This window comes from Vicugna pacos, chromosome 11 (assembly GCF_048564905.1).
Source record: "Vicugna pacos chromosome 11, VicPac4, whole genome shotgun sequence".
Classification (NCBI taxonomy): domain Eukaryota; kingdom Metazoa; phylum Chordata; class Mammalia; order Artiodactyla; family Camelidae; genus Vicugna; species Vicugna pacos.
Genome location: NC_132997.1, coordinates 84,962,344 through 84,972,931, shown reverse-complemented (window position 1 = coordinate 84,972,931; position 10,588 = coordinate 84,962,344).

Genomic DNA, 10,588 nt, shown 5'->3' with positions numbered 1-10,588 from the left:
CTTCCTGTCTATTTCCTCCTTGAGGGCAGAGACCATGTCTTACTTATTTTGGAGTGCTTTGCAGCAACTTCATGGAGGGGTGGCTGCAAGGGTTCAAACAGTGATCGGCTGTAGAAGCCAAAAATGTTATGTACATGGGTGTCTAATTAGGTGGTGATGCCATTCAAGGGAGTTTACCTGAGCCAAGCTATGGAACAGAAGCCAGAAACTATGACATAAGACCAGATAGGAACAGAGGACCTACTGGATATTAAAACATATTCTAAAGCCTTTATGAATAAAATGTGCTTTGAATCTTTGATAGGCAGGCAGACCAATGACCCAGTAGAAAACCCCTAAATAGATCTAAGCATATATGGCAGTTTAATATCTGATAAAGGCAGTAACTCAAATAAATGGGAAAAGATAAGTTTTAATAAATGATGTTGAGGCTATTGGATAACCATTTGGAAAAAAACCAAAATATTCATTTCTCATATCATACTTTAGGATAAATTCCAAATGGAGTAGAGATTTTAAAGTTTTAAAAAATAAATGAGGAAAATCTGTCCTAGCTATGACTCAAAATCTAAAAGCAATAAAAGAAAAGATACAGAAATTTAAGGACTTTTTTTTTCTTTTTTACAAAGGCTGTTGCACAGCAAAAAAAAAAAAAAAAACAAAAAAACAAAACCTGTAAAGTCAAGAAAATGGCAAGCAGGAAAAACACTACAATGAATATCACAGACAAAAGACTAATATTCCAAATACATGAAAATCTCCTAAAATTAAGAAGAAAAAGACGAACAGCCAAATTTAAAGTAAGCAAAATATATGAACCAGCAATCAAAAAAATTTAATTTAATTAAATAAAAAGATACTTGACCTTGTTCAAAATCAGAGCAAATAAAACTACATATGTATGCTGAAAGAGTTGTCTCTAGAATAGAAAAGAATTCCTAAAATAATTGAGAAAGAGGCAAAACAATCTAATATAAAATGGGCAAAAAACCATCAACATTTCACAAAAGAAGATATTCAGATGACTATGAAAAGGTACTGAACACCATTAGTCACTGAGGAAATACAGATAGAAATCACGACGAAACTTCACTGCATAACCACCAGCATGGCTAATATTTTAAAAGCCTGATAACAAGTGTTGGCAAGGATATGGAGAAATGAGAGCTCTCATAGGCTGCTGGTGAGGCGTAATGTTGGAAAACTATTTGGCAGTGTCAGCTAACGGTGACACGTGCCTACCCCATGACCCAGAAATTCCACCTTTAAATAAATATCCGAGAGAACTACATGCATATGTCCAAAAATGATATGAACAAAATGCTCACACTAGTGTTATTCAAAAAAGCACCCACCTCCCACTAAACTGAAAAAAGCCCAAGTGCCCATCAACACAATAGCCATGTCATAATTTATCCATAAAGTAAAATATCACACAGCTGTAGAAAATAACCAACATGCTACATATAACTACATGGATGAACCTCACAGATGTTATATTGAGTGAAAGAAGCCAGAAATAAAATAATACATTTTGTGTTTTTTTTATATGAGGTAAAGGTATCCATGGTGCACAAAATCAGAATACTATTTGTACTAGCAACAATGTTGACTGAGAAAGAGCAGAAAAAGAAGGTTTCTGGATTCTGGGAATATTTTATATCTTGACAATGATGATAATTACAGACATTTATGTAAATAAAAGTATATCAAACTTTACACTAAAATTAATGTACTGTATATATTGTGCTGCTTTGCATATCGGACCTCAATAAACTTCAAGGATACCAAAAAAAAAAAAGAACTGAAATACCATTTCTCACCTATTAAATTGATAAAAATAAGTAAGTTCAACAACACTCTCTGTTGGTGAGGTTATGGTGAAATGGGCACTTCATACATCACTGGATTGCTGGTACAACTTGTACAGAGGAGAACTTGGCAATGTCTAGCAAAATCATATATTCAACTATCCTTTCACTTCACAATTACACTTCTGGGAATCATTACTGTCAAAAATACAAAATAGTGTTGTACAAAGGTGTTTAATGACAAGAGATTAGAAACAAGGTCAGTGTTCATTAACTGGGAGTTTGTTGGAAAAACAATGAAACTTCCACATGATGGAGGACCACACAGTATCAAAAGGGATATAGAATACTTTCCTGGCTATAGTCTTCCATGACAAAATGCTCTTTAGAGTATGTGATTTGTCATTTAGAGTATGTGATTTTAGAGTAGTGGTTTAAAGATAACTATGAATTCTTTCACATTCCTTTCATCCAGAATTGGGGCCTATTTTCTTTCCTTTTGAATCTGGGCTGGTTTGCAACTACTTTGACCAATAGGATATGGTGGAAATGATACTCAATCCATCAGTCCCCAGCCTTTGAACCGCCTGGCAGCTTCCACTTTACCCTCATAGAACCCTAAGCCACCACGTAGGAAGTCCTACTGCCCTGCTAATGAGACCACCTTGTGGGAAAGTCTTGAAACCACTTGGAGAAAGAGGGCGGCCCAGCTGAGCTCATATTTCAAGTCGTCCTTGCCAAGGCCTGAGGCATGTAAGTGAGCTATCTTAACTCCTCCCGGCCAGCCCGGCCAAGCCCAGCCACGACACAAGTATCATTGACACCACGTGGAGCAGAAGAATTGCATGCAGTAGGAATACATACATTGTTATTTTTAAAGTGATACATGTATTTTGTAGCAAATAATCAACTGAACTTCATTAGGAATCAGAACGTTGAAAATAAAAGAATATAAGTAAAAGAAATTAAAGAAAGACCCAGTAAAGTTAAATTTGAATGGAAAATACCAGTAAGTACTCATATTTTTTCTGTTGCTAAAAGTAAGTATTTTCTAGTTCTATTTACTGAAAAGGCCTATGACAATCCAGTGGCAATGAGCAACCCTAGTGCCTAGACTGTGCTCTCTAAATATCATTACCCACAGAAGGCACTAGGACTTCTCATAGGGAGGACTGATGCCAAGTCTGATGCTGGAAATACACAAGATGAGCCTAAGATACCTTGCTGTACCAGGAAGGCAAGGGAGCTATCAAGGACAAATAGAGTCATGCCTAAAGGTCACAGGAGCCAAATCAAAGGCTCACAGTGGCCTAAGATGACATCATGTGAGAAAAAAATGATGACTGCAATGGACTGAAACATACCAAATGTATAAAAATTAATGAGTTCATCATGATACTAAAAAAAAATCTCATTCATCACCACTGGAGGTTGCTAAGGCACCAACTTATTACTCTAAAGTTTGATAAAGTGAAAGGATCAAACATTTATTCTGCCTTTTCTGTATGAATTCTATTTCAGAATAATGAAAAGATTACTGGGGGAAAGTTCTTTAATACCGAAAAACACCCAGGTAATAAAGGCGAAAGAGTGGTGGAATTTGAATATCACCATTTGGCAACCCCATTGAACTAACAGATTTAGGCAATAACTATGAATGGATGCCAAAATTCATTAGCTCTAACGTTGATGGAGAATATTATAATGGAGAGATACCACTTAAACACACAAATCTATCTTTGCAACACTAAAAGTGGGAGAAACATACACTATATGCTTCATGATGTATTACACTGCAAAACATATAGTTCTGCCTATGAACCTATGAAATGCTTAATAATAATAATAATAATAATAATAATAATAATAATAATAATAATAATAATGACTCTGCTCAATATCTAAGCAATATAACAGGAAATACCAGGAATAGAGTAACAAGCTAAATGACATAATGAGACAGTAATCAATCAAATCAAAAATGTGGAATATTCTGCAAGCCAAACGTTCTGGTTCCTCCAACAAATAAAATGGCATAAGGCGGAGGGTAGGGGTGAGTAAGACAGTCTGATAGACATAAAAACCAAATGCAATGTGTAGATCTTCTTGAGATCCTATACAACTAACTGCAAAATGACCTGGGGGTCAGAGGAAAGCCTTTGAATTCATCAGTTTCTTAGCTGACAAAGTAAAAGTTAAACATTTACATGCCCTATGACCCGGAAATTCAATCCATAGTTATTTACCGAAGAGAAATGGATACATCCACAAAAAGACGTGTGCAAGAAAGTTGACAGTCATTTTACTCATGATAGCCAAAACGGAGGGGGGTGGGGAATGCTCATCAATAGGAGAATGGATAAACAAATTCTGGTATATTTTTACAGGGAATACCAGTTCTTAAAAAAAAGGAGTGAATTACTATATACACAACACGTTTAGAGCTCACAGATAGGCTTAATGGGAGAATCCAAACACAAAAATATTGTAGGAGCCCCTTTATATGAAGTTCTAGAATAAACGAATTTTTCATGAAAAAAGTAAGAAAACTGATTGCTTCTGAAGGAAAGTTGACTGGGGAGAAAGTTGAGTGGACTTTCAAAGGTGATGGAAATGTTCCATATCTTGACAGGGATGTGCATTACAAGAGAGCATGCACTTGTCAAAACTTGTAGAAATGTACGCTTAAGATATGCAAATGTCATTCTAAGTAATTTTTTAAAAAGAACTATAAGCAAATGTTAACTGTAGTCAACAGGTTTTCTTTTCACAGTGGTAGATATGAACAATTCTGAAACTGCTTTTGGTATATCCAGGCTTGGACAAATAAGTAAATACACTGAGGATATAACATACATTGAGGGCCAGGTTTCTCAGGTTTGGAGGATGGAGACATAAATGTGGAAACGGGAACAACCAAAAGGTACTGACTGGGACTAGAGGCATCAATGTTAAGTTACAGGTTTTAATATTTTAATTGTAATAATTTACAGTTTTGCATATACAATACCTGTGTATGCGTGTATTTCATGTCTCTGTCCACTGAGGCATCGCAGAAGGAATGAGAGAACAGCAGCAGTGAGCACCCCTAGCACCCAGAGCTTGGCTTCTAAATACTATTCTTCACTAAGAAAGGATAAGAACTTTTTGGAAAAGCTGATTCCAGATCCAGAACAGGGAAAACACAGGGGATCCTGGAACACCTCCCACCAGAAATTAAGGGGAAGTGCTCAGAGAACACAAAGCTCCCTACTGGTTACTTATTAAATAACTGTAGAGTGGAGAAGACTGGGGACACTATCTTAACCTCATGATCAAAGTCAACATCACCAAGAGTCTCCTGATATGATGCACTGAGACCAACACAACATCACCGCTTCAGTATTGCCATCAAAAATGCAGAAGTTAAATCTAATCATAAGGAAACTTCAGACAAACCCAAACTGGGGCCTTCTACAAAATAACTGGCCTGTACCCTTAAAAAAAACATGACAAAGTCAAAAAAGATTGAGAAACTTTTCCATATGAACAAGACTACAAAGATATAACAACTAAATGAGTGATTCTCAGTCAGCTCTGGACTGGAAGGAAACACCTAACTATAAAAAGAACTATTGGAAAAATTGCCACATTTTGAACGTGGACTAAGGATGGATAATGGTATTAATATCAGTGGTAACTTTCTGGCTCTTGATAATTATACTGTGGTTATATTAAAAAGTGTCTTTGCCTTCAGGAAACGCACACTGAAGTGTTCATGAATAAAGGGGTATAAGCTCCAGTATATGATCACATAATTCAGAAAAATAGATACACATCGTAAATCCAACAGAGCAAAACATAAGCGTTTGGCGAATTTAAGCAAAGGGTATAATGAGAGTTCCTTGAACTCTTCTTGCAACTTCTTTGTCAGTTTTAAATTATATATTTTTAAGGTAACAAACCAAAAAATAATTCTTTCATAAATCAGAGAAATGAATATGGACTGGGTTAGATGATCTAAAGCAATTCTTCATAATTCTGAGTCATGTGATAATGACATAGTGATTATATTTGTTTTTAAGTCTTTGCTTGTTAGAAATACATACTGAATTACTGTGGGTAATATGACATGATGTCCAAATTTGCTTTAAAATATTCCAATAAAAGCAAAAAGTGAGAGGGATAGATAAACTGGGTGATGGACATAGGGAATTTCAATTTACTATCCTCTTTCTTGTTGCACGTAATTGAAATTTCCCATTAAAAATAAAAAAGCTTGCCAGATATGTAAGGAAAGAATTCTCCAAGTAATGGAGAGGGAATTATGCCTGGGTCCCAGTTTCCACTCCGCAGTGGCCACAGCAGGAGCTGCAGCGAGGAGATGTCCATCTGGTTGGCTCTGCCTGGTCATTTGCAAAATGAGGCTGGCAGGAGCCTGCCTGTCTCACTGTCAGGGCTTTTCGGCGGTACAGAGTGAAAAGGGTTTGCCAAGTCTCCCAGGCAGTGACCACGTGTGGGAGGGCGGAGCTCTTGGCATGTGGCTGCCCCCTGGCCTGCCATTCAGGTCAGCCAGGTGGGTTGTGCCCAGCCAGGTGGACCCCGCTGGCCGCCTGAGCCGCTGGTCTTCAGGGTCCCCTGTTGGAGGGCTGCATCCCGCATACACACCTTTTGCTTTTCCAAATACTTTGGCTGCAGGAAACGTATGGGTGGGAAGCAAGAGTGGGGGCTGCAGTAAGCCTGCCTTCATTTTGGAGGAAATAAATATATCAAGAGTGACTTTTCTCTCACAGGAAGAAATTAATTTCTAAATGAAATAATGAGTTTCCTGACAGTCATTTGCAAGGTTTGGAACCTTGGAACCAGGCCCTCTCCCTCTCTCTGCTCACCTCCGCCCACTCCCTCCACCAGCTGATTAACTTGCTCTGCCTTGTCTGCGGATTAATGCCTCTTTCCCTGGCTGAGCTCACCCTAGCGACACGCGAGCCCTTCTCAGTCCGAGAAATGGGATAATGAGACGTCCAATTAAGGTGAGGTTCCGTGAGCGCTGGTTCCAGAAACCATGGCCTAGCTCGCAGGAACAGATGACCTTGGGACCACCGTCCTTCCTTGTGCCAGAATGGGCCATTCTCAGGGCAGCTCTGGACAGGCACAGCTGCCAGGTAGGCAAAAAGTGGCTCCCTGGCAGGTGAGGGAGATGACCCCAAAAGGCCCTCTTGTTGAATTAGGGTCACTTGGGTAACCAGATGTCTTGCTGTTCTGCTACTGGCACCACCACTGATGCCACATGGGGTGGGGAGGGAGCTAGGTGGCTCTCAAAGCTGAAGGAGCACTCCCTCCCCTTGCCCCCCAAACAAATAGAGACAGAAGAGCTGCATCTACAGTAAAAGTAATCATCTATCATTCATTAAGGGTTGAGTTTGAAATGTATTATTCATTAAATTCCTCTTAAAAAATAGATATTTATTATCTCTACTTTTGTTGTATAGTTTTGAAATATTTAGATACGTTTATTACCTCCAGATGAGAAACCTGAAACTGGTGATCAAGTGACTTCCAAAGGCACAAAATAACAAATGGGGAAGTGAGCTTTGAACCTAGAGCAAGTTTGAGTCTTAAGTTCTAGCTTTTAACTTCTGTGCTCTACTGCTGCCAACTCTTAGGGACCAAAGCCCAAATTGGAATGACCATTACCCAGGGACCACCAGCTCCAGGAACGGAGGACTCAGTCAAGGGGAGTGTGGAATTCTGGAGCAAGAAATGTACCCTGGTCCCCAGGCACAAGGCTAACATCCAGACTCTAATAAGCCACCAGGCAAAAAGCCAGGGAAATGGGTCCCACATGACACTCCTCCTGGTCATTCAACCCTAAGAGGGGGTTTCTTGGATTCATGAAGGAGAACCTGTCAACCTGAAAGATGATCTGAACTACCAAGGATTGTCCACCCAGGAATAGAACCCAGGCTCCAAACCCACACCCAGCAGCCCAGCCGTCCCTTTCCTCCACAGCAGACCTCTTCCTGGGGGAGCCGAGGGACAGCATCGCCACCAAGTGCTGCTCAGGGCATCATGTAGCCCTTTTCATAAAGCAAGACCCACAGTCTAGTGACTTATTTCACACTCTTTGTTCAAAACGGATCATAAACAGAGCCCACTCACCAGCAGCCCTTGTGGCTCTGGCTCCCCTGGATCCCCACGGGTGGATAACTCAGTAAGTCCCTGTATTAGTTTCCTATTGCCGCTGTAACAAATCACTATAAACCTAGTGGCTTAAAACAATGTAAATATAGCCTCTTAATTTCTAGTTAGAAGTCTGGAATCCATTTCACTGGGCTAAAGTCAAGATGCCAGCAGGGCTGAATTCTTCTGGAGACTCTAGGAGAGAGTCTGTTTCCTTGCTTTTTCCCACTTTCTTGGCTCATGGCTCCTTCCTCCATCTTCAAAGCCAGCACCATAGCATCTCACTCCCATGGTCACATTGCCTCTTTCTTCCATAGTCAGATCCCCCTCTGCCTCCCTCTTATAAGGACACTTGTGATTACCTTTTGGGTCCACTTAGGCCTCCTGATCTCAAGATTCCTAACTTAAATCACATCTGCAAAGTCCCCTTTTGCCATACGAGTAATATGCAGAGGTTCTAGGCATTAGGACCTGGAGACCTCTGTGGGCCACCATCCAGCCTACCACAGCTTATCCAAATGGGGGGAGGACACAACTCAAGACCTTCCAGGCAACCTTCCCAGGGCAATTAGGTTAATATTAAAATTACTGGTTTTCCTCAAGTGAAGACAGGCAGGAGAGGAAATAAGAAACAGAATTTGACTGAGCATGGGGCAAGAAGACTAGCCTCCTATTGAACCAAGAATGGAGTTGACCCTTTCAGAGGCATCAGATACCCCTCTTTTTGAGAACAGAATGAAAGCTTTAACCTTCTCCTCAAAAAAATGCACAGACACCCAACATAGCATTCTGTATACAATTTTAGATGTTTCACAGATCCACGGTGGCTCATCAAGGCTAAACATGTGCTGTGTACCATCAAAGCTGACCTAACAGATGTGACTGGGTGTTCAGATCATGGAGTCTCCACATCCTCAACTCGCTCCTCCTTAGCTCACGTGGCCTATGCTGACTCTGTGATGGGTAGCTGAGACTGGCCCACCAGTCAAGACCAGCCATCAAGAAAGTGATGTCTTCAGGCTTTTGCTAGTAAAGGCTCCAACTGGAATACACCAAAACAAAACCAAAACTAACAAAGCGATTTTGGAAAATCTAGCTTCACTCACATAAGTTCAATTTTCATAAATGGCACAATGAAAATGTGAAATGAAAACCATTCACGTGGTTGAGGGCATTTTATTTTCAGAATTCATCATATTAAAGTCAGACACTTCCCTAGGATAAATTAAAAATTTTCATACACTATGAAAAAAAAGACAGAAAACCCAATAGAAAATAAATGGGCAAAGACTTGAACAGATAGTTCAGAAAAGAGAATAATAGGGCTCAATTTCATTAGTCATCAGAGAAAGGCAAATTAAATTCAGGAGATAACACTGCATAACATCCAAATGGTCAGAGTAACAAAGAGAGAGAGTAATCAAGTGTCAGGATGCGAAACAAGAGGGATTCTCACATGATTTTGCAGGGGAGAGAGATGTACATTGTACAACCATTTTGGAAAACTGTTGTCAGTATCAGCTAAAGCTGATGTGCACATGCATGCTGCATAACCCAGCAGTTCACACAAACATACACATGTTTTTCAAAAGACATATATTAGAATGTTCATAACAGCACAATTATTTTTTCCTTTTCTTAAATTGTGGTAGAATATATGTAACATAAAATTGACTTGCAATGTATTTTTAAGCGTGCAGTTCAGTGGCGTTAAGCATATTCACATTATTGTGCAACCATCACCACCATTTATCTCTAGAACTTTTTTCATCTTACCAGACTGAAACTCCGTACCCATTCATATAACTCCCCATTCCTCCCTCTCCCAGCCTCTGGCAACTGCCATTATATTTTCATCTCTATGAATTCTACTACTCTTGGTACCTCACTTAGGTGGAATCATACAGTATCTGTCCTTTTGTGACTGGCTTATTTCACTTAGCATAATGTTTTCAAGATTTATCCATGTTATAGCATGAGTCAGACTTTTCTTCCTTTCTAAGGCTAAATGACATTCCATTGTATACATAGACCACATTTGCTTTATCCATTCACCCATCGGTGGACACCTGGGTTGTTTCTACCTTTTGGCTATTGTGAATAATGATGCTATAAGTATGAATGTACCAATATCTGTTTTATTCTCTGCTTTCAGTTCTTTTGGGTAGCTACCCAGAAGTGGATTTACTGGATCATACAGTAATTCCATTTTTTTTAGGAACCTTCACATTGTTTTTCATAGTGGCAGCACCATTTTACCTTCCTACCACTGAAAGTGTTCCAGTTTCTCCATATCCTAGCCAACACTTGGTATTTTCTGTTTGTTTGTTTGTTTTTATTATAGCCATGCTAATGAGTGTGAAGGGTATCTCACTGCAGTTTTGATTTGCATTTCTCTAAGACTAATAATGTAGAGCACCTTTCAAGTGTTTATATTTCCTTTGCATATCTTCTTTGAAGAAATGTCTATTCAAGTCCACTGCCTATTTTTTGAGTTGTTTGGTTTTTTGTTGTTGTTGTTGAGTTGTAGGAGTTCTTTATATATTCTGGATATTTGGATATTAATCCCTCAGCAGGTATATAATTTGAAAATGTTTCCTCCCATTCTATGCATTACC